The 25,515-nt window shown below is 42.9% G+C and overlaps 1 long non-coding RNA gene across 1 annotated transcript in view; it reads left to right on the top strand.

The window, feature by feature from the left end:
* Positions 1-2,145: 2,145 nt before the first annotated feature.
* LOC121491349 overlaps positions 2,146-25,515 on the top strand; it is a 40,531-nt gene continuing 17,161 nt past the window's right edge. The window contains exon 1 of the long non-coding RNA XR_005987940.1: positions 2,146-2,713. This is a non-coding gene — a long non-coding RNA (uncharacterized LOC121491349). The remainder of the gene's footprint in view (positions 2,714-25,515) is intronic.

Genomic DNA, 25,515 nt, shown 5'->3' on the forward strand with positions numbered 1-25,515 from the left:
AAGATCTCATCTCTGTCTCTTCTGTCTCCCAACCCAGGAGATCTCCCTCCATTCCCCCAAGCCATCACTTCACTCCAGCTACTCAGGCCCCCTTCCTATTCATGTATATGTATATGTATATGTATATGTATATGTATATATGTATATGTCTACATGTCTATATACATATATAGACATAAATTTCTGAGTTTTATTTTATTTTTTTTAATTTTTTTTATTTATTTATGATAGTCACACAGAGAGAGAGAGAGAGAGAGGCAGAGACACAGGCAGAGGGAGAAGCAGGCTCCATGCACCGGGAGCCCGACGTGGGATTCGATCCTGGGTCTCCAGGATCACGCCCTGGGCCAAAGGCAGGCGCTAAACCACTGTGCCACCCAGGGATCCCAATTTCTGAGTTTTAAAAACTATTTTGATATTCAATTCAATATACGTATTCAGGTGTGTATATATATATATATATATATATATACACACCTGGATATATATTATCCAGTCAATATGTGTATATATATATAAACATATCAAAAATAATTTCAAATATTTAGATAACATTCCAAGTAATCCAAGTAATAGATTCAAAACATTTGAAAAACAGATACTGAGGACCACCCATGTGCTGGAGGAGCATCCCTAAACTTTATACGTGATGCCCCTTTATGCCCCTTTATGCCCCAAACTTGCTGACCTCGTCACCAGAGTCCAAGTCTTTTCTGGAAGTGCATTTATCACCTACTTATATTTTAATATTTGAGAGGTCAAATCAGGTGACAGTGAGTTGAGTCCTAAGAATTTCAGGATGCTACTTACTCAAAGGTTTCAATTAAATATTAAACAATCATATGCCACATTCTAGGTGCTGAAAGGACCCTAAAAGGGTACCATCAGACACAAATTAGACTTTACCCTGTCTTTTTGCCAACAGAGCCAGCTGCTTATACATTTCAGAAATCCACCATTGTCATCAGACAAGCAAAAAAGGGGGGATCGTAAAATGGAATTTTTATTTAGACCAGCCTGGGTTTCAATACAGGAAAGATTTATTTTCCTTCTCTTTTAAGGAGGAGTAAAGCTGTGTCTCGAGTTGCAAAATTGCTATCATACCTTGAACCAGTACCTGCTGAATGCCGACTGCCACCCAAACCTCTTCTGGTTGGGTTTCCTGATTCCTATCCTCTTAATTATTGTTCTCAGCTTCTGAGAAGAGAAAGGGCAGAGAGGTGAAGGTTTCATTCCAAATATGGGGGAAAGTCATGCATTGTGAGAAACAGCACCTTCAGTGTTATTTTTACCTTTACATCTATGGAGTGCTTATATTTTGTTTTATGTATACGTGGCAATTTTTTAAAAATGTTAAGGAACAGGCGTTAAGCAAATTAGAATACTTAATATGGGTTTTGAACTTCTGCCAGGAGTAGACTCCAAAGCCAGTTCTTCCTATTTGCATTGTTGCATTTATCCATTTCCAAACATTAGAAGATCCATCTATCAGATTCTGTGTAAATCCAGCACACAGATAATTTGTAAAAAAGCTTTCTTTCAAAATGTTCTGCGGTTTTTCTAATCTCGTCGCTTTTCTAATTTTCTGATCACATAACCTTGAAGTCGAAAGACACAGCCTGTGATAATCTGTGTACACTGTCTTCGTTATTATCACAGACATTTCTGGAAAAAAAAAAAAGAAAACACACACACAAAACACACACACAAAAAAAAAACCCCTTTCCACCCCCCACACATTCAAAGCTGCCTTTAAAGTCCCACTTTGGTCACAGTTCAATCAGATCCACATTAGTCCTACTCATCAGACAGAAAAGTGTTCATGAGCATAAGGGGGATATTGACTTTAAAAATTTACTGGCGAGGCGTTCAGAGCCTGCAGGAATGTCAAAACTCCAACCTGCATTTTGATGTTTTTGCCTCCGGTTAGTCTTGACTGACATGCTTGGAGCACTTTGGTCTGTGCTCTGGCATCCATTAACTGTCCTTGACTCAATGTTACACAGGCCGTTATGGGCAGCTCGGTGCCTAATGGTTTCAGTGGATTAGACGCCCCAAGGTGTAAGGAAAACTCACGCCCCATTTTAAGGGCTCACATTGGCTATTCTTGGCTTCATTAGGGGGGCATTGTTTGATCCTAAATAATGAGAGCCTGTTAATTATTATTCTGATAATTGGGCCTCATGTGGGAGCACGGCAGAGCGGGAGGTGTTTTACAAGGAAGCAAGTTTGGAAAAGGGAGAAAGAAATGTCAAGGTTGAGGCGTCTTTGAGAGGAGTTTGTTTATATGCAAAGTGTTTTCACCTAGGTGGGGACGTGGTGCTCGCTGGACGAGAGGGGAGCAGGCTTGGAGCGAGCTCAGGTCTATACTTACTTCAGCTACAGCAGATTACAAAATTACTACCTTGGGCGAGCCATTCAAAAAGGCTCACCAATCCCACGACCGAACCTGTAATTCCGCACAAAGAGGTTGGGAATTGGTTTCTCTTGGAGGAGAAAGAGATCATAGGGAGAAGAGGAGTCTTGGTTGAATCCCATCTGCTCCCCAGGGAAAACTGTGAGCTTGGTTTCTTTCTGTGCTGCTGCTTTTGCTTTATTCCCCCATCTATGAAATGATAACCAAGTCCATGAAGGGTACGGCGATAAGACTGCTGCCCAGTTTCAGAAGGGGTGGCTGTCTGTCCAGGATGCACAGATGTCAGGAGTGACTGAGGTGTGTGGGGAGCAGATGATCTTTGTGCAGTAGGAAGTGGTGGTGATTGCTGGGGGTGGGGGGGTGGGGGTGGCGGAGAGGGGAGCATATTTCCCTGAGTAAGTTAGCCTCAAATGAACCTCTGAGATGCTGTAAACATTTTGCCTTTTCAGACTATCTGTAAGTCAAAAGGAGTGCTTTAACAGTATTAAATCTGGATTGGTCTCTCTTTCCTTGGTGTGTGCTGCTTTACAGTAATCACATTCATTTTCAATTACGTTTCTGCCACTCGTGGGATTGCGGGAGAGAAAAATCCAGAATCTGTGAATCCACACTATATTGCCTCTTTCCTGGAATCCAAATAAGAGCCCGCATTGTTTCTATTCACTTGAAGGAAGGGTGGGGTTTCAACCAATATCTCAATTTGAAAGGAGGAGGGAGGGTTTGGGGGAAGGTAAACTTGCATTTGAAGCTTTAACCGGGGGTTTTTGTCAGACTTAAACATACTTCAGGTAGAGCTGGCCAGCTGAGATGAGAGCTGGCCTGCCTGTCGACCAGGTGACAGTGACCGACAGGAAGAGAAGAAATAGAGAGAAGGACCCTACTCATTTTGAGTTCCAGTGCTATGTTCACATGACTTCGCTTGGTTCTAAATCCCACTCTTCCAATTAAACTGGAGAGACTATCAGAAGTACGTGTTCAAAACAGTTCCATAGCCTGGAGCTTTGGACTTGCCGGAGCCTTCTTCATACAGCTCTGTGATTCTCTTTTGTATGTGTGAATGTTCTTTGAGATGCACCATGGGAGTTAGAGCAGGAGGAAAGGGTGGGAGGGCCAGGGCCAGTGTTGGGGAATTGAAGAGTTAGTGGCCAAAACAGGTGATCCTGTCTGTGATCTCTCAGCTGTTCCTAACAGCTTCAATGCACCTCATAGGTTCATCAAAATGACACTGCACTTCACTAGAACATGGCATCCTAAGAGCACAGTTATTAGAAAGCAGAGCCATCTTGGATCCTGTGCACAGGGAAGTATTGAAGTCAGACTTGGCCAAGAGAGGTAGGCAGGTAGCGCCAACAGGCAAGTGGAGACCTAGATCTCACTTGACCACTCATTCATTAGGTGACCTTGAACTTAACTAAGATTCTTGGTCTGATTCTTCATCTGTGAAATGAGGTTATATATGCCAGACTTTGAAACTGATAGGGATGCTATGATGCCAGAGTAAGGATGTAATCACAAAGTGATTTGGAAAAGTAGAATACTATATAAACATAAAGCATGCTATTATTTCCACAAAAGTTAGGACAGTAGGAACTCTTAACACTCTCCCTGCCGTCCCTCTCTACCTCCCATCTTGCTGCTTTTTTTTTTTTTTAAAGTAAGCTGTATGCCCAGCATGGTGCTTGAACTCAAGACCCCAAGATCAAGAGTTGCATGCACGACCCACTGAGCCAGCCAGGCACCCGCGATCTTGCCATTTTGCATTTCTTCTTATTGCTGAGAGGATCAGCCCCCTACTCAAATTCCCATAAGAAGATCAGAGATCTCTTCCCTTGGAACAGACTAATGACTCTTTAGAAATAGCACATATTATAGTGGCCTATATACTCATATCTGTTAGATTTAATGTAAATCATTGAAGCTAATGTTTTGTTGGTGTCTGAACACAGCAAGTTTGGTAGCAAAGAATATGTCACTTTTCTGCCCAAGATTCTTACAGGTGAAGAACATAAGGCTGACTAGGCCAACTGATCTTTAAACCAGGTTCCATAAGAGTTATTGAAATTCTTTTTCTATCTTTTTAGATTTTCATCCCATATCATTTCTTGAAATTTCAAGTTCTGGTTTTTATTTAGCCGTTTTCTTTTTTATCTGTGTTGGAAAAGTTGCTTCATGTTTCCTTGATGGGCAATGAAGCATGTCTTCCTGAGACTGCTGAATAGGTGTGACATTACCTTCCAAATCTTTACATTTTATAGACTTATTACCATGGTTCTGCAAGGCCTTGCCTTTTGCATCCGATGGCTCCTAATCTTTCTAGTTTGTTTTCTCACAGAAGCCTCTCTCTCCTTGGCCTGAAGTTCCAATTGCCAATTTTATGAGATGTTTTACTACCTTACAATTATTACAGAAACCATAGTCCCTCTCTGGAGAGCTCACAGTTTGCTAAATTAGAAGAATGATATATCATCAAGGGCCATGGGTCAGAGACACTCCTGGATGAAAACACTATTTTATAAAAAGGAAGAAAGCTTGGTTTATCCCCAGAACTTTTCTATTCCAAATAGGAAATCTTCCCCAGGTTTACTAGTTTACAGTGATGTCATCTTATGTCTTGACATTCACTAGGGCAGATGATTGCCAAGGTCTTTGGTGCCTTTGAACTTGTACAAATAGTTCCACTTCAGTGACTGTGACTCAGAAGGCAATCTCACAGCTGCTGCTCTGTCCTCTGGATGGCAGGGCATTTGTGTTTCGTGGATGAACCCTGGATAGTGGATTTTATGGCAAAACATATATTCATATTCTCTCTGTCTTGCTCGCTTTCAGAATCATTATAGAACGCTTCCTCTACTTTTTAGCTGAGGTTACATTGGCAACTCTTCTAAACTTAGCATTTCCTGTAACACAGAAAATATCTGTAGTTCAAAATAGCATGCTCTTTTTCAATGGCATGTTCCCTAAGAAAAGGACTTTGTCTTGTCTATTGGGCCTCTCTTCCAGCTCCCTGTCTTACTCACTAATGATGATGGAGAAAAAGTTGTAAATACCATAGATCACAGGTTCTGTCAAGGTAAAGATCACTCAATGATCAAGTGACCACGGGGTGGATTAAAAGCTGAAGGAAATATTTAGAATTAGGCATTTTAACTGAATAGGAATCCAGGATAAGCCAATGTGGAGTGTGGTTTAGAAACACATCATCCAGGGATCCCTGGGTGGTGCAGCAGTTTAGCTCCTGCCTTTGGCCTAGGGCGCGATCCTGGAGACCCGGGATCGAATCCCACATCGGGCTCCCGGTGCATGGAGCCTGCTTCTCTCTCTGCCTGTGTCTCTGCCCCCCCCCCCCCCGCCCTCTCTCTCTCTTTGTGTGACTATCATAAATAAATTAAAAAAAAAAAAAAAAAGAAACACATCATCCAACCCCACCTTACCTCTCCCATCATCCATTTATGGGTTCACTGTGAGGGTAGATTATCTGTGGTGCTTTGGGAATGCTGGGCCAGCTCAAACTTCCTAGAAACCCTCCTCCTCTCTTCTGCTTTGTGTCCTGAGGAAAAGTGATTGCAGAAGGAAGATTTTTAGGTTATTGTGCTTTGGATTATTCATCACATCAAGTTAATTGAAAGTTGTTAATTTAAGAGAAAATATTTTTTTTCTGACCAAGAATAAAGAAACTGTCATTCGATAGTCACAAATAACAAAAGCCTACCCAACTCAACTTGTTCAAAAACTTCTAGTAGGGAATGGTGTGGGAGGCTAATGTGGATGGCATTAGACAAATTTGTGAAGACATTATCATGAATTCATTTCTCATTTTTCTTGTCACTGTTTTCTTGTCACTGTTCTGGTAGATATAAGACTTAAAGCAATTGGTTACACCACACTATCAAATATACTTGACAGAACACCCTATTGTTTCAAAGTAAGTATTCTTATCCCATCATCTGGGCCAGGATGGTTTTCTAGAGCCTCTGTGACTTGCGAATAAATTTGTCTAAGATCAGGAAGGACTAAACAGGCACAGCAGGCTATGTGCACACCTGGTGAAAGAGACTAGTCAAGACAAGTCACTTGAGTTATGGCTGTTAAACCCCAGTATGGGGTCTTTGGTTCAATTTGAGTTACCTGGCAGGTATTTATGAAGAGAGCTCAGGCTTACTTCTCCAGAATTCTCTAATGCTAAACTCTTTCAGAGGCTATGGCTACAAGCACAAACATTTCCATCAGTTCAACTAATACTGCACAACTGATCAGAATGTACCAGGCACTATCCTAGATGCTGGAGATGGCTAGCTGAACAATATAGACATAATCCTTGCTCGTTTTGGCTTTTATAGTCTAGAATGGAAGAAAGGCATTATTAATAATGTACAACGGAAGAAAAAATATATAATTGCTATTGATCAAACTCTAACCTTCTTTTTTCAAGTAAACGAGTTCAAATGAATACTACTTTTCTCTCTGTCATTTTTTTTTTTAACCTTCCCTCCCCATGGATTCTTTTTCACTGAGTAAGGAAGGGCTAAGTAGCTGTCCCAAAGGAAACTGGTCAAGTCTCAGGCTTTCCAACTTCTACAGAGATATGTTGTCAGCCCCTGCTTTCTTCCTCTCTACCTTTAAAAAGTTATTTGAGATGGAAAAGGTTTTAACATCTATCCTCCAAAAAGGAAATTTCTGTGTGTATCTATATGTCTATACACAGAGAATGGAAATCTTAGAGATTATCTCTAGGACTCTATTTTCCAAATCCATGAATCTCAGTGGTCCAACTGAAATCAAGTTACCTACATCCCCAAACCCAGAAACTTCCTTAGCAGACTGGTTAGGGAGTCAGATCCAGGAATGTAAGAGAGAATTTGTAGCTTGGACGATCTGTGTGGTGTCAGATGAGTAACCAGAATGGCCTTCTTTTGAGAACTTGTTGCCATTTGGCATGATTAACTCTAAGTGTCCTGTAGTTCTCATTTCCAGCCCAATTGCTGCACGGCCCTGATAAGTGTGCGTACAGGGGTGTGGGAAGGGAATCCACAGAGGAATGGAATTTTTGTGGTTTTCGTTTTTATTTGCTTTGCGATTTTCGATTTCAAGAGAAGTGCACAATAAGAAATGGGTCAAGTTTAGGGGTGCCTGGGCAACTCAGTCGGTTGAGCATCTGACTCTTGATTTCGGCTCAGGTCATGATCTCAGAGTTGTGAGACTGAGCCCTGTATTGGGCTCTGCACTGGGCATGGAGCCTGCTTGAGATTCTCCCTCTCCCTCTCCCTCTGCCCCTTACCCTGTCACATACTCACAAAAAGAAATATATCAAGTTTAGAAGAACTTTGCAGTAGACGTAGAAGACTTTGATATACATCCAAGTAGATGGTAAATAATAGCTTCTAATGTTGTTAGCTATTGTACCTAATAAAATTTTTGACATAGATTTACTGCACCACAGAAGAGCAGAAACCATTTATCTTTTGGTAAGATGAATTTTGCACTGATTTAGAACAAGCATGTTCCCTAACCTGCATCTGCAGCATCAAGTGAAGGAAAGTTGGGTGGTCATTACACATCATTTCCATATCCTGAGCCAAAGGAAGTCTTCATGATTCATAAAGTGCTAAATCATTCAATTGAAGAAGAAAATAAAGACAATGTTTTTACAGAATGAACCATTTGATCTGGTAGTCCTCTATAAATGGCCCCTCTGTTTTCCACCATGCCCATAGGGTGGATTGAATGCAGAATTGTGAAGCATTCAAATTATTCTTCAATTCCTTCTTGCTTCTCCCTCTTAAACTTGATTCCCTTCTACCTGTGTCTTGGCCTCCACTCTGTCCTCATTGTCTAGTTTCTTGACCATAAAAGAACCACCTGATCCCACAACTTGATTTGACATTTCTGTTCATTGTTCTATATAAATACAATTTATTGAGCACTTGCTCCACACTAGATTCTCTCCTAGGCTCTTTGATTATCTCAAACACCAATAGATAGGTACTGTTATGATCTCCACCTGTCAGATTTTTCTAAATATTGCAAAAATGTTATATATATATTATGTCTAAAGCAGAATTCTTGCGCCCCCCACTAAATTCCCTCTTCTTCATTCTCCAACTCCCCAGAGTCATTTTTTATTTCTCTTCTTCCCTCATCCCCATATCTAATCTTCCAGTGAGTATTGCCAACTGTACTTTTAATATTGATCACAAATCCAACCATTTCTTAGAAGATTTATTTTTATTCTCCAGATTTAAAGACTTTGAGTTGGTATTTCCTCTCCCTTGAATATTCCTCCCTCAGATTTTTCCTCTGGCTGATATTATCTCTTCATTAAAATTTAAGTAAAATGTCACCTCCTCAAAGAGTTTTCCTTGCCTACCAGATGCCCTCTTCTCAGATTCTTTTATTTTGATTTAGTTAGTTTTATGTTAGCTTTCACTACATCTTCTTAGCTCTCACTCTACTATGTTTCGATGTTTATATTCTAGCTTTGCTGATAAAATGTAAGCTTCATAAGGGTAAAGAATTTGACTCTCTGACTACTTATAAGTAGTACAGGCCAGACATAGAATAGACACAGAATAGACAATAATACTTATGAGTGAGTAAACAGACAAGGAAACACAAACCAACGAAAATTGAGTAAACTTGCCCAAGGTTACACAGCTAGTAAGTGTGCAAGTCTTTGTCAGTCTGTCTCTAAAATGCTATGCTAGGTTGCATCCTCTCTTCCTCCCCATCAAATCACCCCTCCATCCTAGACTCTTCATTCTGGTTTCCCAAGAAATCCAATGTCTAGCCTAATTCTTGCCAAGTAAGCATCTTCCTTCTCATAGAAAAATAAACTTCTTTAAAAAGATGCCTCAGGATGGTAATCTGGTTATGCAATGGAATGAATCTCTGCTTCCAATTAGAATTCCAATCATGAAGGAAGAAGAATTGGGAGATATTTTAGAAGGCTGTATGTTTTTTGGGTGGGTGGGAGGGGAGTTTTGAGAAAATGAAGACTGTTCTGTCCTCAAACCATATCAAGAAGATGGATCCATCTATGCAAAGACTACACTAGTATTATCATACCTTCACACACGCAACAAATATACATAAGATGTAGTTGCAAAGGCATTTCATGCATATTATCTTTTTGCCATCCTCAAAATAACCCTTTAATAAGTAAGTGAGGTTCCTTATTCTTACTTTACAAAAAAGGAGGCCAAGTCTCAGATGGCTAGCTGCCTGTCCAAGGACACCTAGCCAGGAGAGCAGGAAAAGATGTCTGTAAATTCTGAGTCCTCTCAGAAGGTCTCTACTCATTGCCTTGTAACATAATTTCCTTTTTGTGTTGTTCCTCTGACAGTGTGAAGCATGGTGATAAGAATTCTATATTAACAAAGGGAAATAGTTATGAAGTCTGGTATACTGGGGAGGGGATCATCTTTTCATCCAAAATAGAACAATTTTATTATAGACTTGAATGCTGATGCTCTGTTTTAAAAAAGGGGTGGGGGGACTCTTTATGTTTCAGAATTTCTGATACTTTGTCCCAGTCCTGGTCTCCCCACTGACTTCCTATTCTCTCTGCCCATCTTCTAGTTCATTACTGAATCTTTCTTTCCTCCTTCATTCTTAGTCTCCTTCCCTCCTTCTCCCACTCCTTCCTTTCTTCCCTTCTTCCTTCCTTCCCTCATTTCTTTCTTCATTTCTCACTTAATTGTTGGACAAAGTGGAGTAAAGGTAGAAATACTTTCTTGGCTCTAAGTTCTTTGGTCTCATCCTTATAGAATGATCCCAGTTACTTGTGTTTATCCATAAAGACTCAACCTCAGGCTAGTAGGTTTGTTCCCTCCATGATCATCATCATCATCATCATCATGTCAATTTTATTAAGCACCTACTATATGGCATACAGTGTGATGATGGCTTTGCACTTATGGTATCATTCAAATACTGAAACACAGAATGAGGTATTCCACGCATTGTACAGATAAGAAAACTAAATCTGAGTAATTTATCCAAAAGCGCATAGCTTGTAAGTATAGAACTAGGTTCTAAAATCATGGATGATTTCAAAACGTGTTTTAACCACTCTATCAGCTGTTGACATTACACACTATCTAGGTATCCTCATCCCTGGCAGATATCGCTAATCATTCATGATAGCTTTACTACTGAGCCCAGAGTCTTTCTTAATCCAGCCCTTCAGGCTACCCCTAGCACGTGTTTAGAGTTGGCATGGAGATAAAACTATTCTCATCGCTGGTTTTATCTCAACAAAGTATTTCTGATCTGCAGGGCTAGAGACCTCATGATTTTGTTTTGGGTTTATTTTCTTGTTTTATAAAGTTGTCATAGTCCTGGTATTCCCAGAGCAGACCTCCTGACAGCTCCGAACATTCTCTCCTTCATTTTCAGACTTAACCGCCCCCTTTCTATTCTGAAAGCCTATGAGGCTTCCAGGCACCTTCCCCTTCCTTCAGCTGTAAGCAGACCACTTAGGATCCATGGGTCAAAACCCAAAGCTACTTGGCAATCATCCACAGCCAAGTTGATGTAACTCTCTCTGTAAAAAGAAGTCTAATGCATAGGGGTTTTGACGTGACTTCTGACAATGCTACATCATTATGTACCAGGTTTGGGTTCCTAGATCATTAAAGAGAAACAGACGGTCAAATATATTCGACTGGTTTCAAGGATGAGGCATAGGACATCACACACAAGTGTAATGTTTTGCACTGGACCACATCTAAATGAACAGCTTCACTTTTTAAATATTTTTTACTTCCATAAAGTATGTCAAGGATTAGTAATTATTTCCTCCATGCTAGTATCTCAAGGCCCTGGGGGGACATGGGAGAGGGAGGAGGAGAGAAACCCATCACTAGATGGTATCAGGAAGTTTCCGTAGGAAGCATGGTGCTGACTAGCTAAGAAAGCGGTAGGGAAGGAGGGCGAGGCCAGCGGCAGGAATCTGTAGGACTGTCACTTGCATCTTTGGAAGCCAGTGCTCACCCCTCCCTGCTGGGAAGCCCCATCTACTTTTCACTCTTAGGCTTTTCCATTTGCTGAGCGCTGTTCCGGGCTCTCATCACTGAGTCTCCATCCAGCTGTTCGACACACTTGCTGTGCGACTTTTGACAAGTGAGAAGTCCTCCAAATCTCAGCAGGCTCAGTACTGTAAGGGTTTATCCTTAACCCTCTTTGGAAATTGGAATCCTCCAGAGAACTTTTAAAAATATAGGTGTCCCTAACCCAACCTCTGCATATTGGCCTCAGGTGTTGTGGGAAGGAGCTCAGGGAGGCGTCAATATCTTTACAGGGGTTCTGAGGAGAGTCAAAACCACTGGACTGTGCAATCTTAAGGTCTCTTGTGGCCCTGACCAAATCCATGTCTCTAAGGTTCCAAGCAGGGAGCAGGGTTCATCAGTGAGCTTGCGCTGGTGGACCGAGCTCTAACCCATCCACGGAGGGGCCGTTAGGTCGTGGGGGTTGGGTTGGAAAGCTCAGAGCTGCCAGTCCTTAGGAAAGAGCAGAATGCAAGACCACCCCCTCCTTGGTAAGAGTTTGCAGTGTTTATCTAGCTGTCGGCATCAAGTGGGTGCTCAAAGTATTAGAAAGTCAGTGAAAGTGAGCTGGTAATTAGCTGAGTGGCCGCTCTGGGAGAGGTCATTTCAACCCCTCCACGACAGCAGAGCTTCCTCTTCTCCGCAGCAGAGTAGCGGTCGCAGCCTTGTAGCAGCGGCCTGAGCTGTTTTCCTCCCCGCCAGCCCTAACAACAAAAAGGAACTTCTCAAGGAAACTCTCCAGTGGAATTCAAAAGGAACAATAGACTCAGATTTGATTTGTTTAATTCTGAAATCAAGGTCACTGAAAAGTACTACAGCTCTTATCTGTGTGGTTTGGGTGGATTTTTTTTGTTTTGTTTTGTTGTTTTTCTGTTGTTTTTGGGGTTTTTTTTTTGGTTGTTTTTTTTTTTTTTTTTTACAACATCCTTCTTTTCATTTGCTGGTCCTGTCATCTCCAGAACTGTGTCTGTTACTGATCCTGCCTGTATTCAAAGCTGTTATTAAGTGGAGTCTTTTAGATTTTAGAGAAATGATAATGGTTCCAAAGATGACAGAAAGTGGCAGCTGGTGACAAAAAAACCCCTTGATAAGACGACAACAGTAAATCAAACTACCGCCACTTTTTCGTTTCATGTTTGTTAATACCACCTCGCCTTTTGAAGTTTAAAGCAAGGTTCAAAAAAGCCAGGTGCTGAATCATAATATTAAAGCAAGGAAGGAGCTCCATGAAAGCGAGGAGATCTGAGGGGGGAAAGCAACAAACACAGCTTTCAACTGCCTTTTGTCGGCCTTTCTGCAGATGTCACCAGTGGTTATCCCAGCAGAGGGTTCGGCTTGTAGCAGCGCCTCTGGCTGATTCCCGCTCTGCGTTTCAAGTGTCAATCAAAAAGGAAGGACGCAGCTTAGGTCCTGGTCATTGTCCTGTGAAAAGAGCCAAGCATTTAACATTGATTTAGCTCCCTCAATATACAAAGATAGAGCCAGCTTTGTGCATCGAAAAGGGCCTTTGGCAAGGTTGCTTGTAGAGCAATTCCATTGCATCCGATGCGCCTTGGTTTAGCTGTCACACTGCGGTGTCTGGAGCCCTCTGAAAAGTTATTCAGGATTGAGTGAGCAAATTAAAAAGAAATAACAAATTCCCCGCAAGAGCAGTGCTGGTTGTGGAAAAGGCCCGTTAGTGTCTCTGGGTCTTGAGAACATTTTAAACAATAACAATAAATATCCAGCACTTTGGAAATGGCAAGTTGGAGCAAGCAAGAGAGGAAACCAGACGCGACCCGAGAACCCTGATGGGCCCTCAGAGGGGGCAGCTGGGCTCACAACGTTCATTCTTCCAAATTCATTCTAGATTGTTTGCATCCCGTGCAGCCTTCCAGGCTGCAAGTTCAGACAGGTTTTTGTTGCACCTTACCTTTATTTATGTATCCATTTCCTGGGAGCAGACTCCAATTTGGCCAAACTGGGTGGGGAGGGGTGCGGAGAGGGACACAATTATAACAACAGAACAACAGCCAAGATTTACTAGATGCCTAGTGGCTGCTGTTGCTCTTTTTCTTTTCTTTCCTTTCCTTTTCTTTCCTTTCCTTTCCTTTTCTTTTCTTTTCTTTTCTTTTCTTTTCTTTTCTTTTCTTTCTTTTCTAATTCATTAGGTGAGTAATTATTTTCTGGACTAGAGTTGGCACACACTGTTACATTAATTTCAGGTGCACGACATAGGGATTGGATAAGTCTATACATGATGCTGCACTCACCACAGGTATAGCTACCAACCATCACCACATCGTGGACCGGACCGCATTCCGGACCATAATCCCTCTAATCTCTATACTCATTTTTCTCTTCCTCTTCTTCGTTCTTCTTTTTGCCTTTGTTTTCCGACATAATATGTGATTACAGGATTATATTCTGGCTTGGGTTTTTACTTTTTTGACTGCTTGGTCCAGTGCCATGTGGACCCAGACGGTCCCAAGTATGGTTATGTTTCTCATCTTGCAAATCTTCTCCTGATCACTTAAGAGTCAGGCTCCCTGAACCTTCCTAAAGTGCAGGTCTTGGGATACTTGGTGGTTTAATACCTGTGATTGATGCTTCTTTGAGCATCTGGGTGCTCTCCTTCATTTTCCAGATTTCTCTGCAGGTAGATTGGAGTACTGGGATGAGTTTGAGCTCATGGAAATGTGAACAAAGTGGTGTATCACTTCTGCTTTTAGATACTAATAATCAGTATACCTCATCTACCCTTTTTTTAAAAAAAAAGATTTATTAATTTGAGAGAGAGAGAGAGAAGGGAGTGGGGGGAGGGGTGAGAGATTATCCTAAGCAGCCTCCCTTACTGAGCACAGTGCTGACGTGGGGCTCAATCCCACAACCCTGAGACCATGACCTGAGCCGAAAGCCAGAGTCGGATGCTTCACGGACTGAGCCACCCACGTGCCCCTCATCTATTCTTTCTGCCCCTTGAAAGGCTGCATGTTGAGATAGCAGAGCCCTAAAATAGAAGCAACTCTTATCCCTGAGTAAAGGCAAGTGACCCCGGAGAGTCACCTGCCCCAGTGGATTTCTCATGAGCAAGAAGAAATAAGCCTTTTTTTTTTTTTAGTTAAACCACTAAAGTAGAGTCTCACCCGTCATGTCTGATATACTCAGTTTAGCCAGAAGAATCCTGATTAGGCACTCATCGAAAAGGGGTGGTTCTGAAATTTTGGCTAGACATAGAGCTTTTCCCAGTAGCTGATCTTACTTGTGCAAACATTGCCAGATGATAGATGGAAACACAACAACACAAAAATGGTTCACTTTCCAGTTAGTCAAAGTTCTGAGTCCTTCATGATGAATAGTCTGTCATACCGAGGGATCCCCTCTTCATTTATGCCCACCCATACCCTCAATTCCTTTGCCAAATTGTCCTTTAGCTGCATCTGCCTGTCAACGTCTTGACTAAGGATAAACCAAACCATCTGCCTTTTTCACTCTTGAACCCAGTGTGACTTACAGGAAACAAATCAACCACGCTGATGAGTGTCACTGCTGATATTTGGTCTCCAGTCTCAGCTGCTCCTCAATGCCAGTTGGCAGTTTCATCACATGCCCTTAGTTTCATCTATGGTCCTCTTAGCAGATTATAATCCTTTCATTTTCACAGCAAAACAACAAGAGTAATTGACATGGTTTCCCTAAAATTTCCACCCACCCCTCACAAGCTTTTGTGTTCCTCTCTCCACTGTCTTAAAAGATTCCTCCTTCTATCCAAGGACAAGCCACACACCCGTCTTCCAGAACCCATCTCCTAGGACTCTGCTCTATGAATTACCTCTTCTATTGCTGGCATTTCCTACTCCAATGGCCCCATCTTGCCAGCATATAAACCAAGCCCTCTCCACATATTTTTGGATAGAATGACCTTCACCCATATTTTTCCTTTTTCTCATTCCTTGGCTTTTCCCAGACCCACATAATCTGTTTTCTGTCTTCTCTGTTTCAACCAAAGACCTCCATATTACTGCACAAGAACATTTAGATAGTTGTCTTGCTTACACCTGTCTGTTCCATGGAGACCTTTCACCTAATGCCCTCTCCCCGCTTTCTCCACCCTTTGCTACCATCGTGCTATTTTCTCCCAGCTTCCCACCCTTTTCTCTGGCGTCTCTTTTGCACTTTCTTTTGCTATATTCCTGTCCCTCTGAATGCCAGCCCTCTCTGAATGCCATCACTTGAGCTCTGACTGTGGCCCTTTTTCTTTTCCAATGTATAGTTTTCGAAATAGCTTTTATGATGCCTAGAATCTGGGAAAGAATTGGGTTAAAAAACTCAAAATAATCTATTTGCTAATGGAAGAGTCGTTTTGGCCCAGATTATGGCTCTGTAATAGACTAGTAATTCCCCCAATACAATTGGATTTTCATTTTGCAAGTAGATGTGACTCAGATTGCACCAATGACTGGATCTCCATCTATTTTTATCTCTGCACAGAGCTTCTATAGGTAAAGTGTCTTAGGTTTGGGACATCCCTTGTGTTATCTCCTGGTGATAGGGGACAGTGGGCCAACCGGTTATTGCTTCTTGCCCCAATGCATTGAAAAATGCACTTGTTCACCTGTGAACTTCTGAACTTAAGTACCTACCTCAGGATCAAGCTCTATTTCTATGAGAAATAAAACCATATACCTTGTGGGTTTTTTTTTTTTTTTTGCTTTGTTCCAAAGATGTATCTCTAAAGAGTAGCTTGCTTGACTCTTCTTTCTGCTTTTAATCTTTTGAATGGAAAAATTATTTCCTGCTATCTATTATCTATCTATCTATCTATCTATCTATCTATCTATCTACTATCTAAAGTAGGATCCACATGCAACATGGGGCTTGAACTCATGTCCCTGAGATTGAGAGTCTCATGTCCTACCAAGTGAGCCAGCTAGGTGCCCCCCAAATTCTCTACTGCTTTTTAATGCTTACTAACATTACTCAATAGTTTTACATGTGAATGTTTTGCTTCAATTTGACTTTAAACTCCTTGAGTCAGAGAGTATGTTCTCTGTTCCTTATAGCCTTATGCCCCATTCCTAGACACCCTCATGGACATATACCCATGCTTACACTAAGACCTTATACTAAGGACGTAGAGACAATCTCTTCTTCAATCCTTTCCTTCTTACTCTAGACACAAAATGCTTCTTTACTATAAGGATAATCTGATGCCTTCCTTTCTTTCTTTCTTTCTTTCTTTCTTTCTTTCTTTCTTTCTTTCTTTCTTTCTAGAGAGCATGCATGAGCCAGGGGGTGGGGGTGAGGGGCAGAAGGAGAGGAAGAGAGAGAATCTTAAGCAGGCTCCACGCCCAGTGTGGAGCCCAACATGGGGCTTGATCTCACAATCCTGAGATCATGACCTGAACTGAAATCAAGAGTCAGACGCTTAATCGACTGAGCCACCCCGGTGCCCCTGATGCCTTTATTCTTGAAGAAAATAAGCATGTTCGTTCTTTCAGAAGCTGAACTTCTCTGGGTGTCCCCATGTAGCAACTGGTTCAAGCCTTTTGACTGAAACTGTTAGTCTGGTATAGCAAGTCATCAACTTGAAGTGATTGATTCTCGTGGGTTACATACAAACACACACTGGTTTTGTGACTTCCTCCCAGCTTCCTAGCCATGATGACAACTCAGCTTTGAGTCTTACGCTGTGATTCATCTTCAAGCTTTTACTAAGTTGTTAGACCACCACAGACAGCAAAGGCAGTAAGTCTGCAGTCTGAAAAAGGTGAAGTCACAGGACCTTAAAAGGCAAAGAAAGAAAACTACTATGATTCCACAGACAAGCCAAGGATAATGTCATATACCACGCAACTTTGTTTATCCTGCCTGTGTATGTCAGCTCTGAGGACTGGGGGCCAGGCAATCAGGAGGGTGAGAGAGACTTGTTTGGGACAGGAACCATCTACACATTGAATTTATTAAAGATTTAAGGGGCCCTTTGGGACTTTCCATCCAAAGACTATTGTCTCCCTCCAGCTGCTTGGTTGCTGTGCCTGCTTGGGGCACTCAGGGCCACAGTACAATGAAAATCTGATTTTATCACATCCCCGACCTTTAGTTACAACTTCTCACCCTCCACTGGGTTCCTGAAAGGGGGAATATTTATTGCAATTTTTAACAGCAATTGAGACCTATCCCTATCCTCCACACTCTTTCTTCAAGTGTCTGGGGTACGACCTCTGAGTTTCCAAAGAATCATAGATCAAGAAGGGAATGGAGGTCACCACTCTCTTGATCCCTCCAAACAAACACTGGAGGGCTAGGGAAAGTGCCTGGAGCCTCCAGCCCCCTCAAAAGGGTGTTAAAACTCAATGAGGAATGAGTGGGGGCAGCCCCACAGGGACGCTCTCGCTATGGGTCTCTCAGCAACTGGAGACTGAATCTAACCCTGCATCTTTCCCTTAGGACAACGATCCCTTTGCTCAGAAGACACCAAGTCACAGCAAAGCCACTGCTTGCCCTTCTCATTGTTCACCCTGTCGGTCTGTTTTTGTCTGAGCCATGCTTCATGGATCTCTGCTGTTGGGAGAGCTCACTTCACTCTGTGTCTCCAGCATGTATTGGTCTTGTGCCTCTTTGACTCATGAACAACCAGGAAGTTTGTGTTTACCTTCTGTCACCCAAATAGCCAAAGGAAAGTGAAAGATAGACAAAGAGAGAATGAGAGAGAGAGAGAGAGAGAGAAGAAAACAAACAAAAAGAATAAGATCACATAGTTGGAGTTTTGTAAATTAAAAAAAAAATCTTCCTCTAGCATTCTGACCGAATCCAATTTTTAGTGTCCTTTGAAAGGATATTTTATGTGTGGGTGGAGAAGCAGAGTGTGGAGTGGAAAAGAGAAAACTGCATTTCAGTACAGGCCTGTGTGGGCTGTGTCCACTAGTATCAAGACCTGACCTTGCGGTTACTTGATTTATTGTAATTCATCAGACAGTCAAAATTGGTATGAAATTCTGCATTCCACCTGGTCTGGAATAAACTAGCCACCAGGGAAGTGGGCAGACCAAATATTTCCATTCTGCTTCCATCTGGCCTTTGCTGTATCAATAGCAGACACAGATATGTCACTGAGACAGTTTGATTCAAATTCATGGATGGCTTCTTCCACACCCCACCTCTGAGAATCAATTAAAATGAAGACTCTGGAGCTGCCAGCCTGGCTTTTCAGGGGACAGCAGTGGCACAGGGTTCCAGCTGGGACTGTGGGTTCGGATAGCCTGGGAGTAGCCCTGGCTCCAGGGCCCACTAGCTGAGTGGTCTGGGGCAACCTTCACCCGCGTACCTCAGCAACCTCAGCAGTAGAAGGACAATAGTGGTGGTGATGCACCTGCCTCACATGCTGTTGTGCTGATTAACTTAGATGATATACACAGAAAGCATTTGAAACAGTAACCGGTGCATACTGAATGGGCATTTGATATAACCATTACCACTATTTTACAGCAGCTTATAGTAAAAGCACGCCATTCTCAATAGATAACTATTTCATTTGGGAGATTGAGAAGGGCAATTAGTATATGATTTTAAAAAAATGTCAAGCAGGTTTGTTGTATAAAATAGGGGAGATGGATATCAGAGAAGAAAATTAAATTATTAAGTTCACCTATAATCTCATTGCCCAGAGATAACTCATGTCAATATCTGGGTACTAATATATATATAGTGAAATTTATCAGAGCAGTCAAAATTGGTATGAAATTCTTCTGCATTCCACCTGGTCCAGAGTAAACTAGCCACCAGGGAAGTGGGCAGACCAAATACTTCTATTCTGCTTCCATCCGGCCTTTGCTGTATCAATAGCAGACACAGATATGTCACTGGGGCAGTTTGATTATATTATATTATATTATATTATATTATATTATATTATATTATATTATATTTATATAGACTGCAAATATTTACATTTATGTTTATAAATACTTTTATTTTGTACACGCACACATACACAAATAAGATACATACAAATACATATGCATCTTATCTCACAGGGACTATATAATACCTATTATTTATTAGGACCTGTCCTTGTCATTTTAAGAAAGAGGGTACACTAAGAACACTGTTGTGGCCCCGATTTTCTCAACTCCCTTCTCTCAAGTCCTATTAACAGTCCTCTCTGGCTACCCTAAATAAGACAGCTCCCCGTCCCCAGCCAAAAAACCTTCTGTCCCCTGGTCCTGCTTTATTTTATAAGAGGCACTCCTGTAGTTTGTCATCTTTCTTTCCCACAAGAGTCGCTTCAGTCACCACCACATGTCCTGCTCCTAGTCTCACACAGTCGTGGTCCTGGCTCCCTATGTACTTCTCCCTCCGCTACTCACACTTGCCTAGCTACTTTGGGACAGGTTTCCTTAGTCACCAGCTAATGCATTCCGAGGAAATGCAAACTCATGCTCATCCTCTCCCAAACAAAGCATGAGAGAGAAGATAACTGCTCATAAATGCACACAGGGAATAGTTCACAGTGAAGTGCAAATGATTCTTTAGTGCCTGTAATTTTCAAGTTTATTGTATAAGGTATATGATCCCCATCACCTGTGAACAGGTAAACACTTGGTTTATACTTCTGTTTCATCACTTGTTTGGGTCACCCTTGTGTTTCTGGTGTTCTCGTTACCTGCCCATTCTATCATCGAAATGCCAGTCCATAGGGGCCAGCCTGGGAGCTCTTTCAGGGCCTTTCCCCAGATCTAGTACACAGCCTTCTTTCAGGAAAGAGCTGAGCAGAAGGGTGCATGGATGAGGGAACTGTACCAGCTTTTCCATTTTTGTTCTTAAATCACTGAGAATCAGTCCTCAGATGGCACCAAAGAGGACTGGAAATGGACGGAGAGTTGATGTTTGGGAGTCAGGAGTTAATTCCCTGACAAGTGACATCTGTCTTACGTCTAACCTCAAATCTCCTTCTCTCCAAGTAGAAAAAAGAGCTACTCTGTAATTGATTTACCATAGCCAAGGTTATAAAATATTAATTATGGTTTTTACTCTGATAACTTGCTGAAAGGACAATGAATTGTTTCTGGGAGATGAGAACCTGACGTCACTTCCACGGGGCACAGTGCAGGGGGTGCGGTTTGAAAGCCAAGATGTGTGTGTCTGGAGGAAGCGTATGCACGTCGAGAACATACAGAGTGAGAGAAAAAGAGTGAGCAGCCCCTTGGAAAGTTTTACCCAAGAGGTGGGCTCGGGGAGTCATCCAGGGAAGGATCGTGTGATGTTTGGGCTTCGCGTCAGTCTGGCTAAGCTGAGTCCCCACTTATTTAACCAAATGTTAATACAGGCATTGCAGTGAAGGTATTCTTATAATGTGGTTAACATCTACAACCAGCTCACTTTAAGTGAAGGAAATTACCTTCAATAATGTGGGGGTGGGCCTTACCTAATCAGTTGAAGGCTTTAAGAACTGAGATTTTTCTAAGGAGAAGAAATCCTACCTCGTGACTGCAGCATCAACTCGGCCTGAGTCGCCAGCCTTCCTGCCTGCCCTACCTATTTCGGACTTACAACCCCCTCAATCATGTGAACCAACTCCCTAAAATAAATTCTGTTAATTCTGTTCCCCTGGAGAACCATGACTGCCACCGTTGGGAGGCAGGGGCTACTCAGAAGGAAAGTCAGGTGGGGGACCGCTGAGGAAGAAGCAGAAAGAACTCAAAGACACTGTTGTCGCTGCTGTCAGAGAGGAAGGACATGCCAAGTAAAAGTGCATTTGAGACAGGCCTGGGATGCAATGTGAATAAAGAACAGTGCACTTGCCTCGAGACCAGGGAGGCTGACAGAAACCACTTGGACCTCAGGGAGTTTCAGGATGGGTGTCATGGTCACCAGCATGGGCTTTACGCCTTCCCAAAGCTGTCCCGCTTGCCCTCCCAGTTGGCAAGGGCAGGGATTCACATGCCCATTTCACAGATCAGAAAATAAAGAGCCCCGGGGTATCCCAAGTCTGGGGCCTCGTGGACGCAACAGCGGAGTTTTACCTTGAGGAGACGGAATGATGCTTCAAGGCCGAGGTGAGGCAGGAGGCTGGCGCCATCCCCTTCTGCATCCACCTTGGACCGAGATGGCTCTGCACGCCGAGAAAGGACATCCTGAATGTTAGAAATGATCTACCTGAGAATGGTCTCGAAGGCCGTCCCTGTGGATGAGGAGACATTTCGCAGGAGAACTGAAGCGGAAAGGCTTTGGAGGACAGAGTCTTTTCAAGGAGACGTTGAGTGGTGGCGACAAAAGTTACCCATTGGCAAAAACAGCTGGGGAGCCATCTGTCCGGGAGAAGCCTCGGGCCCGTTTCATTACCCCCTTTCCTGCATGTGTGAGAGGCCTGGCCGCCGTCGGGAGGCGGTTTATAGCACGGGGAACAGAAGGAAACCAGTTGGCCCTTGTATAACCTTGGCCTCATTAGCATCAACCCGAAGCCCACTGCACTATTGACTTCTAGTAAACATCCACCCAGCAAGAAGATTTCCCCAAGCCCTGCCTCAGGGGTGTTCAGACACCAGACAGGGCCTTGTCACTTCTCCATCACCAGCTTTGTGATCCAGGAGTGGCTCCTCCCCACCCACAGCAATCCTGTGCTCAGAAACCACTCAGAAAGTTGGGGGGTGGGGGTGGGGGTAGGAAACCTCCCTGGTCCCCTCTCTGAAAAAGTCTCCCTTCACTCACTCCAAAGGGCCAAGCAAATAAACCCTAGAAAGGTGGTTGGGGAAGTGAAGTGTACACAATTATATTTCCAACTGTTTTGCAAAGTTTTATTTCTGTACAGCAAGTGACACATTATCTTTCCGGAGGTCAGGGAATAATGCAGTCAGATTCTCGCAACATTGTGCGAGTTAATGTTTCTATTTGCCATTGTGTCCTGTGCAAAGAAAGGCAGCCGGTCACCTAGGGTTACCACAACACAGCACGGAGATGGTCCAATCCACCAGAAGTGCTTTGATAATGTTGGACACTATTGTGCCGACAGGCTCCTTCCTGGCCCACGCTGCATAATGGACCTCCGAGCGCTAAGGAGATAAATGATCCTATCCTTGGAGTGTCAGAGGTAGAGCTCTCCAGAAGCTGCATTCATAATTTCCTCGAACTTAAGGACTTCGATTTTTTAATAGTAATTGAAACATATAATTCAATAGAAGTGTCACTCTAATGTAATAATTGCCAAGGAAATTGAACCGCAAAGAAGTACCATAAATTGCAATTTACCTTTATTAGAGTACTTGGAGCTGGTAATGTTTTCTCATCAAGAAAGCCGCCCCCACCCCCAGATGTCTTCCCCTTCCATCTTTCGAATGTTCATCCTCATTCAGGCTGCCCTCTTCAGCAAAACCTTCGCTTCGTCTTAGATTTCCAGTCGGCGGATTTGGCCCCTCTTAAAATGCTTATCATTGCAGAGTGTTTATATTAACTGCTCTGGTGAAAGCTTCATAATATAAACTTCAGTGAAACTCCATTGTCAAATGTCAGCTTCCTCACAATCCACCCAAAACGTTTTCTTTGCTTTTGTGGATGTAAGTGATATAATGGTGCTTTGTGAATTTAAAGGGCCGTGTGAATAGCAGTTGTGATTCTGCACATCTTTTTAAAGATGAAAATGATCTTCTCCTAGGTCGTCTTCGAACACCACTGAACTAACTCCAGGACTTCGAGTAGCACAAAACAAGAAGCCTTAGTCGCCCTCCTCAGGAGGCGTTGCTTGGAGCCATCTGAATGATTATCATCATTATTCTTCCTAATTGTTGATAGGCAGTGAAGCACTTCATCTCCTAGCGCTGCGGGAATGCACAACCTGCTCACTTCCTATCCCACCCCCGCAATCACTGAGCCATTGTGTCCCCCTCCCGTTTGTGCCAGATTCTGACCCATTGTCATAACCTCCCTCTCCCCTTCTTCCACTCAACTTTACTTGGAGGATTGATTTACTTGGAGGAAACATCTGGCCTGAGACTGACCCAAGACAGGAGGCTATTTGGAACTTGATGCCTGGAAGTTTAGAAAGCAGGTGTCAGAACTCAGTCAGCACCCAGGCAGGACTCAGAAGTGTCATCATTCCCATGACTCCCGGAAGCCTATGGCAGGCTTCAGGTTTGATGAAATGAGAAAAACACAGAGGGGAGGGGATCCCTGGGTGGCTGAGTGGTTGAGCGCCTGCCTTCGGCCCAGGGCCTGATTCTGGAGTACCAAGATCGATTCCCACATCAGGCTCCCTGCATGGAGCCTGCTTCTCACTCTGCCTGTGTCTCTGCCTCTCTCTCTCTCTCTGTGTGTGTCTCTCATTAATAAATAAATAAAATCTTTTTTAAAAAAAGCACACAGAGGAGAGAGAGACTAAGCGACAAGGAAGAATGGGGTGGGAGCCGTGAATAAAAGGAAGGGAAGAGAAGCCCTAGGGCCGTGGGGAAAGCCCCCGAAAACGGGCTAACCACACACCTCCTGGAGAAAGTCTATGACATAGAGTTAAATGGGGGATGGGGGGGCGTGGTGAGATACAAATTACATGCCATTATGACTATAACTATTAGAGTCTATATTTATGAAAGTAGAAAATGGGAATAGAATTTGCCAAAATGATGGATGAGTATATATACGTATATATACAAACACACACTTGGAGCTGGTAATGTGTATATATATATAGGTGGTCAGGATCATATATTATTTCTCAATTTTCTGGAATTTCTATTATGTACCATCTTTATAATAGGAAAGCAGGTACAAATGTGGTGTTAGGGAGCCGAATGTAGGGGCCCAGCCAGAGCCACCCTTCCAGGCCCTTGCAAGCCCAGCCCTTAGCCTGTGTTGTGTTGAAGTCCATGGGCCTGGAGCAGGGAAGGGCAGTTTGAAGTTTTACCCACAGCTGGGTGTCCCCTGCTGTCTCTGCTCAGAGCCCACCAGGCTTGAAGGATGAGCTGACTAAAAGTGGAAATTGGTGCTTTACGTAGGGATGTGCTCATCCCAAAGGACCAGTTTAGAATTCTTTCTAAGGCAGGAGCAGTGCATGGCAATAAGTGATTCTCTCTAGATGTTTGAATTCAGTTTTTCTTTAATGGAAATGTATTCTCATTATTTTTTCCTTCCTTCCTTCCTTCCTTCCTTCCTTCCTTCCTTCCTTCCTTCCTTTCTATGTATAGCCATCCCCCATGGCAGCTCATATACTGGAACTGGCACCAAAAGAAGTGAGTCTTCCTGCAAAGGATGGCATGAAAAGCCAGAAACATCCCATCGTAAATATGTACAAAACGTTCTGACGTCACCCAGACTTGAATTGTCACTCTCCTTTGGCAATCTAGTTAATCGTGCAGGGCCTCAGTCATCTCCATGGCTAAATGATAAAAGCAGTCATTTATCCTGCTTCACCAGGTTGCTGTAAGAAGGTGTAGAGAGTGTAGCATGTGTCACCTACTTGGAGCATGGAAGCAGTCAACAGGTGGAGTTCCCACTTCCTTCCGACCCAAGGATTCCTGTTCATTCCTCTGCACTTCAGTGGACCTCCTCTACTTCAAAAGAACTTTGAATAACACTCTGGGAGGACCTTACCCATTATTAAGTGCATTTAGACATGCTACTGATTGAATCATGACCATAAAATGTTCCAACCAGATAGAACGACACACTTGTAAAACACACTTGCTTGACAAGTTCCTGTGTCTAAAGGCTGTGGCTGGAGAAATACTCACTGGACTAGGAACAAGGAGTTCCAGGCGTGGGTCCAAATTGCCACAAACGTGTGGAGTGACTTTGGGCAAGATGCTGCTTCTCACACCCTCAGTTTCCTCATCTGTAAAATGAGGAGAAACGGTCAAAAACAGGAATTTTAGCATTTATTCATTTATTGTTTAAGATCTATGTATTTACTTTAGAGAGAGAGACTGTGAGTGGGGTTGGGGGAGAGGGAGAAGGAGAGAGAGAGAATCCTCAAGCAGACTCCTCTCTGAGCAGGGAGCTCAACATGGGGCTTAATCGCATAGCTCTGAGATCATGACCTGAGTTGAAATCAAGAGTCAGATGCTCAACCAAGTGAGCCACCCAGGAGCC

The sequence above is a fragment of the Vulpes lagopus genome, chromosome 1 (genome assembly GCF_018345385.1).
Source record: "Vulpes lagopus strain Blue_001 chromosome 1, ASM1834538v1, whole genome shotgun sequence".
In the NCBI taxonomy this organism is placed as follows: domain Eukaryota; kingdom Metazoa; phylum Chordata; class Mammalia; order Carnivora; family Canidae; genus Vulpes; species Vulpes lagopus.